The 10,219-nt window shown below is 35.2% G+C and overlaps 1 protein-coding gene across 1 annotated transcript in view; it reads right to left on the bottom strand.

Annotated features, from left to right (window-relative positions):
- Nucleotides 1-4,627, bottom strand: part of luna — a 132,252-nt gene extending 127,625 nt beyond the window's left edge. Inside the window, 1 exon segment of the mRNA XM_068290415.1 lies at nucleotides 3,342-4,627. The gene's annotated coding sequence lies outside the window, so the exon portion shown is untranslated.
- Nucleotides 4,628-10,219: the final 5,592 nt, after the last annotated feature.

The raw sequence follows: 10,219 nt of genomic DNA on the forward strand, positions 1-10,219 counted from the left end.
TTTCAGATTTTTCCTAATATTTCCTGCTCGCCAACCACTCTATATGATGGGAGACCAAAAATGGGGGGCGATTCAGGTATAGGTCGGGAGCCAAGGGGGTATACCAGGGGCAAACAAATCAACACTTTGTTCATTTCACACGTGAATTGTTTTAAAATAAAATTTGGAATGGAAAATAGGAAGAAAATTTCTATCAGAATGTTTATGCGTGTGTGTGTGTGAGTGTGTGTGTGTGTGTAGAGGGAAAAATTTTTGTATTCTATTTTTAGTTTGAGATAATTTCATTGTTTATGTTAGATTTTCCAGAGGGAAAAGAAGAGAGAGGATTCTCTATAAAGGAATTTTGCCTTCCATTTTTATACCATACACCCATAGGGTGAAATGGTATATTAAAGTCGCCAAAATGTATGTAACAGCCAGAAGGAAGCTTCTCCGACCCTATAAAGTATATATATTCTTGATCAGGATCAACAGCCGAGTCGATCTAGCCATGTCCGTCTGTCCGTCCGTCCGTCCGTCCGTCCGTCCGTCCGTCCGTCCGTCCGTCCGTCCGTCCGTCCGTCCGTCCGTCTGTATGAACACGCAGATCTCGGAGACTATAAGAGCTAGAGCCACCAAATTTGGTATGTATACTCGTGTAGTATGCACATGTTCAGCATTAATTGGAATTTCGGCCACGCCCCCTTACGCCCCCAGGAATCACATAAAACTGTTTTTCTTAAAAAGTATGACAGCTAGAGACATCAAATTTAGTTTGTATACCCGATTAGTTAGTGCGCAGAAATTAACTGTTCAAACTTTTTGCCACGCCCCCTTACGCCCCCAGGAATCACACAAAACTGTTTTTCTTAAAAAGTATAAAAGCTAGAGACATCAAATTTGGTTTATATGCTCGGTTAGTTAGCGCGCAGAAACTAATTGTTTAAACTTTTTGCCACGCCCCCTTCCGCCCCCGGAATTTACATAAAAGTGATTTCCTTAAAAACTATGATAGCTACCGACATCAAATTTAGTATGTAGACTAGCTTAATAGACGCGCAGATATTGGCTATTTAAACATTTTGCCACGCCCACTTCCGCCCCCGCAAATTAATCAAAACTGATTTTATCAAAAACTAACAAAGCTAAAGTCACCAAATTTAGTATGTATACTGGCATAGTATGTGCGGAGAATTTAGATATTTTCACATTTTGCCACGCCCACTTCCTCCTCCATAATTTAGAAAAAAACGATTTCCTCCTGTAGTTTTTTGACTATCGCATTTAAATTTGGCAGACTAATTTATCTTATCTATTTCTACCAAACTATTAAATTTTATTGAAATCGGACTAGAAACATGTAAAATATGCGTATGAACGTATTTTACTACGCGGTCCACAAGGCCAGAATTGGACGTTGGCTAGTAGCGGCGCTAGAGTGCTCGTGTGTTTGTAGAGTGAGCGAGATAGCACATAGTATAAGACATGTAAAAACAATTTAATAGACATATTTTTGGTCTTTGAAATTTGAAATATTTGTTTCACCAGGTGTATGGTATACCCAAGTCGACGAGTCGACTTACTTGCTTCATTTATTGTTCTTATTGAATTAACCACTAAAAATCTCAATAAAATGAGAATTTCATATACTTAAGATGATCTAAACTTGCTAAAACAATGTTAACTAAACTTTAAATCATTTGATTAAAATTCATTCATATAGAAAAGCAAAGGAAAGAAAAATATGTCACAAGCAGAAAGAAAACGGAAAATGTGAAATTCTCTTTTAAGTTGTTACTTTTATTCGAAATTGTTTCTAGTTATTTTTAGTTGATCTGTTTATAAACAAAACAAAAGGAAAAACTGTATGGAAAAATGTTATTTATGTACCTATTTCATTTTTATTTTTGGTCGAGATACCCAAAGTCAAATAAATATTAATAAAGGCCAAAAAAACATAAATTAGGCGACTTATTTTTGGATTCAGTCTCTTTGTCTCTGCCATTCCCCCCCCCCCCTACCACTACCCCTACCCCAGCCACTGGTCGTGTTCATTGCTGTCCTGTTTATGTGCGATCTGCTTATTTCCTCAACATGTGTTCCATTTTAATTGGTATCGGGCGAAGGGGTCGATTGTGGTTTGCGCGGGCCGCTAGACAATTGGAATGGAAACCGTTCATAAATTAAAGGGAATTTCAATATGTTTCAATTGAATTAGAAATTAAATATTAACAATAAGAAAAGAAAACAAACACGCGTAAACACATTTTATTTTCTATTCCTTGAATTTAACACGATTCCAGATGGAAATTCAAGTAACAAGTGCAACGACGACGCGACGTCGAGCTCTATGAATCAACTTACACGTTTGATACGTGATTCAAGTGGAACAAAGAAATTTGCACAAAAATATATATATAATTTAGTAATAATTTACAAAAAAAAAAAAAACTACAAATATAAACAAATTGCATTCAAGTCTGTGTGTGTGTGTGTGTGTGTGTGTGTGTATTCGTTTTCATTCTTTTTAGCTAGAATTTGTTGAGTTACTCACAAAATCACAGTCTGCGAGTTTTAGCGGGTGGTGTGGGTAGGTAGGCTCGGGGGGAGGGCCAATCAGGTGGTTTGAGGTGTCTATTAGTGATTCACCTTTTTATTTGAATTTTATTTTTTCGAACTTAAAACGGAAATCAAATGTTATGTAAACAAAATCACATAAATAACTCTCAGCTTAGTGGGTTTAAGCTAAATTTTAAAAAATCACTCACTAAGTAATAAAAAAAACTCTTGAAGTGTTGCAGTTTTATGCCAAATTACTTCTTAATGTCAAGTGTCAATAAATGTGAAAAGTTCCCAAAAGTAATTCTTCCTTAAGTAAAGGATTCGCAAAACTAAAGTTTATCAGTCCAAATAGTTGAATGAAATTCCACAATTATCTATAAATTTTCCCCCTTAATTTTCCTAGCTTTATTCTAAATATTCGTTCGTTGTAAGTTTATGTCATATTTTTGTTAACCAAGTTTTAAAGAGATATCTTATCGTCTTTTCAACTCTCTAGCAAATGGCAAAACACTATAAAAAAAAAAAAAAAAACTTGTTATTTCCAATGAAATCACTTTTGCCTTTTATGCTAAAACTGTAAAGTGTAAAACTTTTTATGATTTCAACTTATCAGTTATATAGAATTCAAATGACATATAGTTCATACAAAGCAAAAAGTCATAAAAAATAAAACCGATATTTAACTTTTCTCTAGAAAAATTTCAGTCATTAATTGTTTATTTTTTTATTTATTGCATTAATTCTATATAAATGTTTTAAGTAATAAAAAAAAAAACAGATATCACTTGTTGTCTCTTTACCTTTTTTTGCTTATTGATGTTTAGTCGTATTGAAATTTTGAAGACGTTAGTTCCTTTAGCTCTGTTTAGTATTATTGTTAACCGTTTAATTGTGTTTCGACTACTGATCCAGAAAATGTGTGTGGCCGGTTCCTTTTTGACATGCAATTTGAAATTATGTTGCTGTTGTTGTTGTGGTTGTTGTGTGTGTCAAGTGACAAGATGGTGTTGATATCGCCTATATATGGTATATCGCTTGCATATCCGACCTTCAATCCAATCCAATCCAAACCAATCCAATCCAATTTCGAATTCTGAGTAGACTTTCCTCGCTCTCTATGTGTGTGGTGTTTTTTTTTTGTGCTGCTTTTGGTTTTGAGTTGCTTTTTTGAGGGGGAAGATGGAGGGGAGTTTGGTTTGGGTTTTCGATTGCACTTTTTATTATAACTCTTTTGCCTTTTTGCCAAGAAAAACTTGTTTACACACTCGGCCAGTGCATATGGACACACACATGTCGTATATACAAACACACAAACACACACACTCACGCGGGCAACGACAACGACGATGTTGTTGTTGTTGATGATGATGATGATGATGATGACGACGACGACGCGACGCCGGCTTCTATTAGCGGAAGCAATATGTTGCAACAACAACAATAACAGCAGCGAAAAAGAGCGGCTAAAACAGAAGAACAAGATATTTTTCTTCCTTCAGCAGCAAAAACCGGCAAAACAAAAAAAAAGTCGTCAGAATATTTCTCCTTTACTTAAATTTTGCACAATTTGTTTGATGATTATTTTTTTGGCATTTTCACTTTTGTTGGTTGTTTGAATTTTCTTGGCCGTTGTTTTTGTTGGTATTATCAAGTAGCCGGCTTTTTGGGTTGAGTGGAGAATTTAGCACTTGTTTCGTTTGGGGTTTTACTCCAGTTGTTGGTATTGTTGTTGTTATTAACTTGGCCTTTATCAGCAATAGAGAAACATGATTGTTGTTGTTGTTGTTGTCGATGTTGTCATCTACTGTTTTCTTATCAGAAGAGACTCCGGCATATTGTTTACACTAAAACAAGCACATACACAGAGACACAGACGACGTTGGTCATTTGTTGTTAAACAAAATCTCTCTCTTTCTCTCTTTTTCCTCTCTCTGACACACACACACAAACACTTTGCTTTGTAAATATTTCCCCTAAAAATTAGGTAAAAAATTTTAAACTATTCTTATTAATGTATTAAGAGAGTGTGAGTTGTGTTTTTTTTCTCCTTTTTCGTTTTGGTTTAGTTATTTTGTTTGAGAATTCACAAAATTCCGTTAGAGAGGGAGTACACGCGCGTTATTCATGCGTTTCGCTCGACGTCTGAAATGCGACTGCCAACCGCGACTGGTTCGAACGCAAAACGTTCGTCATACAACAGCCCTCGCATCCAGCAGATACACACACACACACAGACAGGCATATTCACTGCCGCGACACTCGAATAACATACCCGTCGACCACCTCTCGCTCTCTTTATACAATCCTTGTTTCTTCAACATATTTTTGCAAAAAGGACTTAAAATTAAAAATTTCTAAAATTAAAATTTTAAATGTAGACTATTGACTTTCTTTACATTTAGTTAGAGTTTAGTTTATTATTTGGAAATTAAATGAAAATACTTTTGATTTAGCAGCAATCTAACAGAGTAATCCAAGGAAAATTGAAATTTTAAATACAATTCGCTTTAAAAAATCATAAATTGTAGAATTTGTTAAATGATTTCAAAAATTTACCAAGAAATGAAATTAATCTTTTTCAGTCAATAAATATTTGAAATTGATTATTATATTATATAAATTATAATAATTTAAGATGTAGAAGGAAAATCCGTTTTAACTTTTATGTAAAATCTTATAGCAGACTTTTCTCTATGATTATATGAGTTTGCTTATCTTAAACGCCTAACTAAATGAGTTAATAGTTATTAATATTAATAACTGTGCAAAAAGTGTTTCTGTGAGGAAATCTAACATTTTAATGCTCTGTAATGTGCGTCAATCCAAAAAACTTTAGCACAGGACTTCATAAGGATAAAGACAACTTTCAAAATCCTCTAGATTCCAGGGCCTCTTTAAAAGAAACAAACGCATTTTTCGTTCTAACTGCCGATTTTCTAAAAAAAAAAATTCTTTCCAATAAAGATAGTTTTAAGAACCAAAAAGAATTATTTTAGACCAATATCCGACCTTTAAGGATAGTGGGCAAAAATCTGAAAGTAATCAAAAATTTATACATACAATCTGCATTTTTTTTATTTCTAATATTTAATCAAATTTCTGAGACAAAATGCATAAATGTTTGTTTATTTAAGATATCTTTATCAAGTTTAACCTTTTTCACTTAACATTTCACAGTACAACAACTTTTGCCATCTACTGTAAGCTAACAGCGATGTTAAGGCAGGCCGCTACCAAACAAACTTACTTTATAAGAGAAATTCGAATTTCAATTTGAATTGGTATAAGACTTCTTCTTAGTTTCAAATGTAATCATTCAATGATAAAACAAACACAATAAATATACAAGATTTAAAAAAAGAAATTAAAACCTGTAATAATATTATTTTGGCATTTTTTCTTCAAATATTTAATTAATAAATTATTTTTATTTGTGATTTTCTTGCCAATTAAACTAAAAATTAATCAGTTATACTTATGGTTGAACTCCGACTCTTATAATTTACGATATTCAATGCTGTTAACTGAAAGACATTTTTCTTTGGCCAGTTTTGCTTTGGCCATTTAACATTAAATTGCTTAGAAAATCATTCTGATTTGTATAACAAATCTAATATTTAAGAAAATATATATATATATATGAATATATAAATAAACTATAATTACAAAAGTAAATACATAAATAAGTGCAGTAATTGTTAAAATATTGACTTTGATGATAAACTTTAATTGTACCTACATATGTATATAGTATTCATATTAATGAGTTCTACCATATGTTTTACTTCTCTTACGTAATTTCGAAATTTGATATGTCATTACACAACTTCAACAGACTTTTCTATAGAATCAAATAAGTTCTTTTTATCTTTAAGGGCTAACTAAATAAGTTTTTAGTAAAAAAGAAAACACCTTAGAAAAATGTGCACATCAGAAAAGAAATTTATCTAAGATATATGTGACTGTAATCTCCAAAAAGATAAAGACTTTATAGATCGAGTTAAACCATATGTTTAATGCTTTGCAGTTTCATTTCCTTTTCATCTAATTGTTTTGTGTGTAAGCAATTAAAGAACCTGAGTGGCCACTTTCAGCCTAGATGTATGTACATATATAAATATATATAGAGAGAGAGTATATATGTAGCTTCCCCTCTCTCTCTCTCTACTTGTCTCCATCCCTTTCACATTAATTAAGGCCACAATTCTCAGGTTTCGTTGGAGACGCCATAAATTTCCATTAGAATTGCACAAATGTCACATTAGACGCTATCAAAGCGCAATTTGTGCAGCGTCCACACTAAATCAATAAGCCAAAAACTTGCGAAACTCCAAAACCCCAAGGATATACACAGAATTGTATATATATATATATAGATATGGATATGGATATGGTGGATAAGGCATGCCTTGTCTTGACTTGCAACAGATGCACTCACTTAGTTCGCTAGTTGAAGTCAAATGAAGTCTCGATGTACAATTCAGAAACCTTTATGCAAATATCATAAATTGTAACGCGCTTTAGCAGTAACATTTACATAATTACAATTAATCGGCGACATTTAGTCGGCCCGAGTGGCAACTTGGGTTCCAGTTTATGCTCCAATCAATATTAATAACCATTGCAATGCCCCACCGCCGACAAGCCCCTCTCTCCCACCCTCTTTGTGGGTCCTCTCGCTTATGTCTGTCCGCCAATAATGGACAATTTGGCGCGCCAATGCTTGGAGTCCTTATATGGCCCTGGAATTGTTGTGAGTAGGTGGTGACTGAGTGGGAGTGGAAGAGCGAGAGAGGGGGAGGGACTGGCACATAAACTGTGCCATTTACGGATTTGTGTGTGACTTCCTCTTTGGCTCTACTCTCCTCTCCTTGGGCCACACTTGCCACTTGCATATAGCGCCCACAAGATGTCAAATTGTCAACGCACCTTTAGCTTACCTTAGCCAAATCTCTTCCCCACTTCCCTCAATTCTCTATGGCCCCTCCCGTTTCCATTTATTGTTGCTAGTTTATTTGCAATTATGCCAACTGCCAGCTGCCTCTACATTATATGGTTGTCATAATTTTGCATCAACACTGGCAGCAGGCAGAAGGTAGCCAGAAGGGGGAGGCGTACAGAAGATTGAAGAGACAAAGGGCTGCAGGCTGCCGAACGGCGGGGGGAATGGGGTTTGTTTGAATCTGCGAGGGTGTGTAGTAAATGTTGGCCCGAGGCAGGCGCAAAGTTCATGGCGTATACGCAATATGATTATCAATTATTGAACTATACCACCGACATCGCCCACATTGTCTCACGCTCCAGCCTTTCCTCCCCCCAAAAACTCATACCCTTACGCTCCACCATCTATCTGTGTATGTGTGCGTTGCTGCGTTTGTGTGTGTGTGTGTGTAGTGTGTGACAGGAAGTTTATAAATATTTAAGCAAGTGTTTTGACTATGTTTTTGGTTAATTTGCCTGTTATTGTTAAGTGATTAAAATTGATTGCCCCCTCCGGACAAGTGGCAAGGAGAGAGGCAAATATGATGGTGGGGGAGGCAGTTAGAGAAATAAGTTTAAAGTGTTTGATAATTTATCAAACAAATTGGATAATGTTAGTTAGGATCAAGTGTTTGAAATTTGCATAACACACATAAACAGGGATTGTTACTAATGCATTCCAAATTATTTGAAGGATGTGAGATAAATAGCATTAAAGTCTGTCTTAATCTAGTAAATTGTCTCTGTTTTTCCTAATTTAACTAGACAAAATTGTTTAATAAAATATTATTATTAACATCTTAAGGCTTAATGACAAATTTAGAGTTGTTAAGAGTCAATGTGAAAAAAACTTTCAACCAGTTACGGAGCATTAAATATTTATTTAGAAGGTTTATTGCAATAATCTTTTGACGGCTGCCGGATCAAGGTCATTTTTTAGAAGGACAGATGATATGTCCAAGCAAAAGGACAAAATTATTCTGTAGAATAGTTTATAATTTGATTAAGATTTTAAACTTTAGTTAAAAATTTTGGTGGGTTTCATTTTCCATGTATCAATTTCAAAAACCTTTAAACTTTCATTTTCAAATAATTATATTGTTTTGAGATCGGGTTTTTGCTGCTGTCTACCCGATTGCGACAATATGTTTCTCGTTGATTGAAGGCTGATTATATGATAGAATCAAAAATCCAGAGATTTATCCAGCAATCAATATGGTATATGATATATAACTGGTCATTTTAAGTGCTCGCGTCCCACAGTCAGAGACCATTAAGGAAATCATAAAGTGCATAAAATCACAAAGCAAATTGCTTACAGAAAAGATATCAGAAAATGAACAACAAGCCAGCAACAAGAAGAAGAAAGAGTAAGAGAGATGGATGAAAAGATAAAGCGAGTGAGAAAGGGAGATACAGAATATGAGACTCGCAAGTGGAATTGTCAAGCAGACAATAGACAGATGACGGACACACAGAGAGAAGACACTTTTCAGCTTAAGGGGCCAAAAGCCTAAAACCAAAAACGTAAAGCAACTACAACAACATGATCTGCCCCCGCCCGCCCACCATCAGGCCCCAAAGTCGTCGCCCCCTTTGCCTAAAACCCCTGACTAAATGTTAAAGCGAAAATATTTTGATGTATTCATGGAAACATTTTATGCATGTTAAGTAACAGACAAATCGACGGAAACTTATGCTCAAGCCAAAGAAGTGGGTATACGACGCTGCTAAAGCAGAAAGGGGGGAGAAGCCATTCGACTTATTAATAATTTACGTGGTAATATTTCCCCTGCCCTTCTCTCTGCCCCTGCTGTCCCCCCATCCCCACAGCCGCTAAAAACAAAAGCAAAACGGAATAGATAAAGAGACGTGCCAGAAGAAGCGAAAAAAAACCCCGAAGAGAATAAGAAGGTGGAAAAGAAGTGGAGTCAGAGGCATATGAATTGGTAACTAATCGTGGCATATATAAGGGACGACTAACATGTGTGTGTGTGTGTGAGGGGTCAGAGGGAGGTGTGTCATGATTATTATGCACATCACACTAATCATTATCTCTATGGCCCGATGTCGGAACCTAGACAGAGAAAGCAACACTTGCTGCTTCTTGTCCAATCACACACACACACACACACACACTTCCACATTCTCTCTGTGTATTTGTGTGTGTATTCCCATAAAAATCTCTTGTTTGTTGATATTCATTGCATGTCCTTTTCGGCTCCTTCCATCCACTCACCCCACTCACCCACCCGCCCCCTGAAGTGGGCTCCAGCATCATTTCGAACAGGGAAAACTTTTCCTTATGGCTTAGGCTGACTTTAAGCTGACCAAATCTGAGCACATTCATTAACTCTCATAAAGTAAATAGTCGTCGTCGTCGTCGTCGTCCTCCTCGTTGCTCTATTTGAGAAAGGAGCAAAAGTTTTCCCCTGGTTTAACCCTCAAAAATTTGTGTGCTTCTTTCCTTTTATATTTTCTGTCGCAAATATTTAAATGCAGCAGAAAAACGAAAGAATAAAACAAATACAACAAACTTACACGAAACGAATTGACAAAAGGCAAACAACTGTAAGGAAAGAGTTGAGCAAATTAAGCATTTCCTTCATTAGATTAGACTTTAACAATAAAAATCAAAGGATAATTATATAAAATTTTATCAAATGTTGTTAAGCTTTATGAGGTTTTCTTCTACTTG

The sequence above is a fragment of the Drosophila tropicalis genome, unplaced genomic scaffold, assembly GCF_018151085.1.
Source record: "Drosophila tropicalis isolate 14030-0801.00 unplaced genomic scaffold, ASM1815108v1 contig_593, whole genome shotgun sequence".
NCBI lineage: Eukaryota > Metazoa > Arthropoda > Insecta > Diptera > Drosophilidae > Drosophila > Drosophila tropicalis.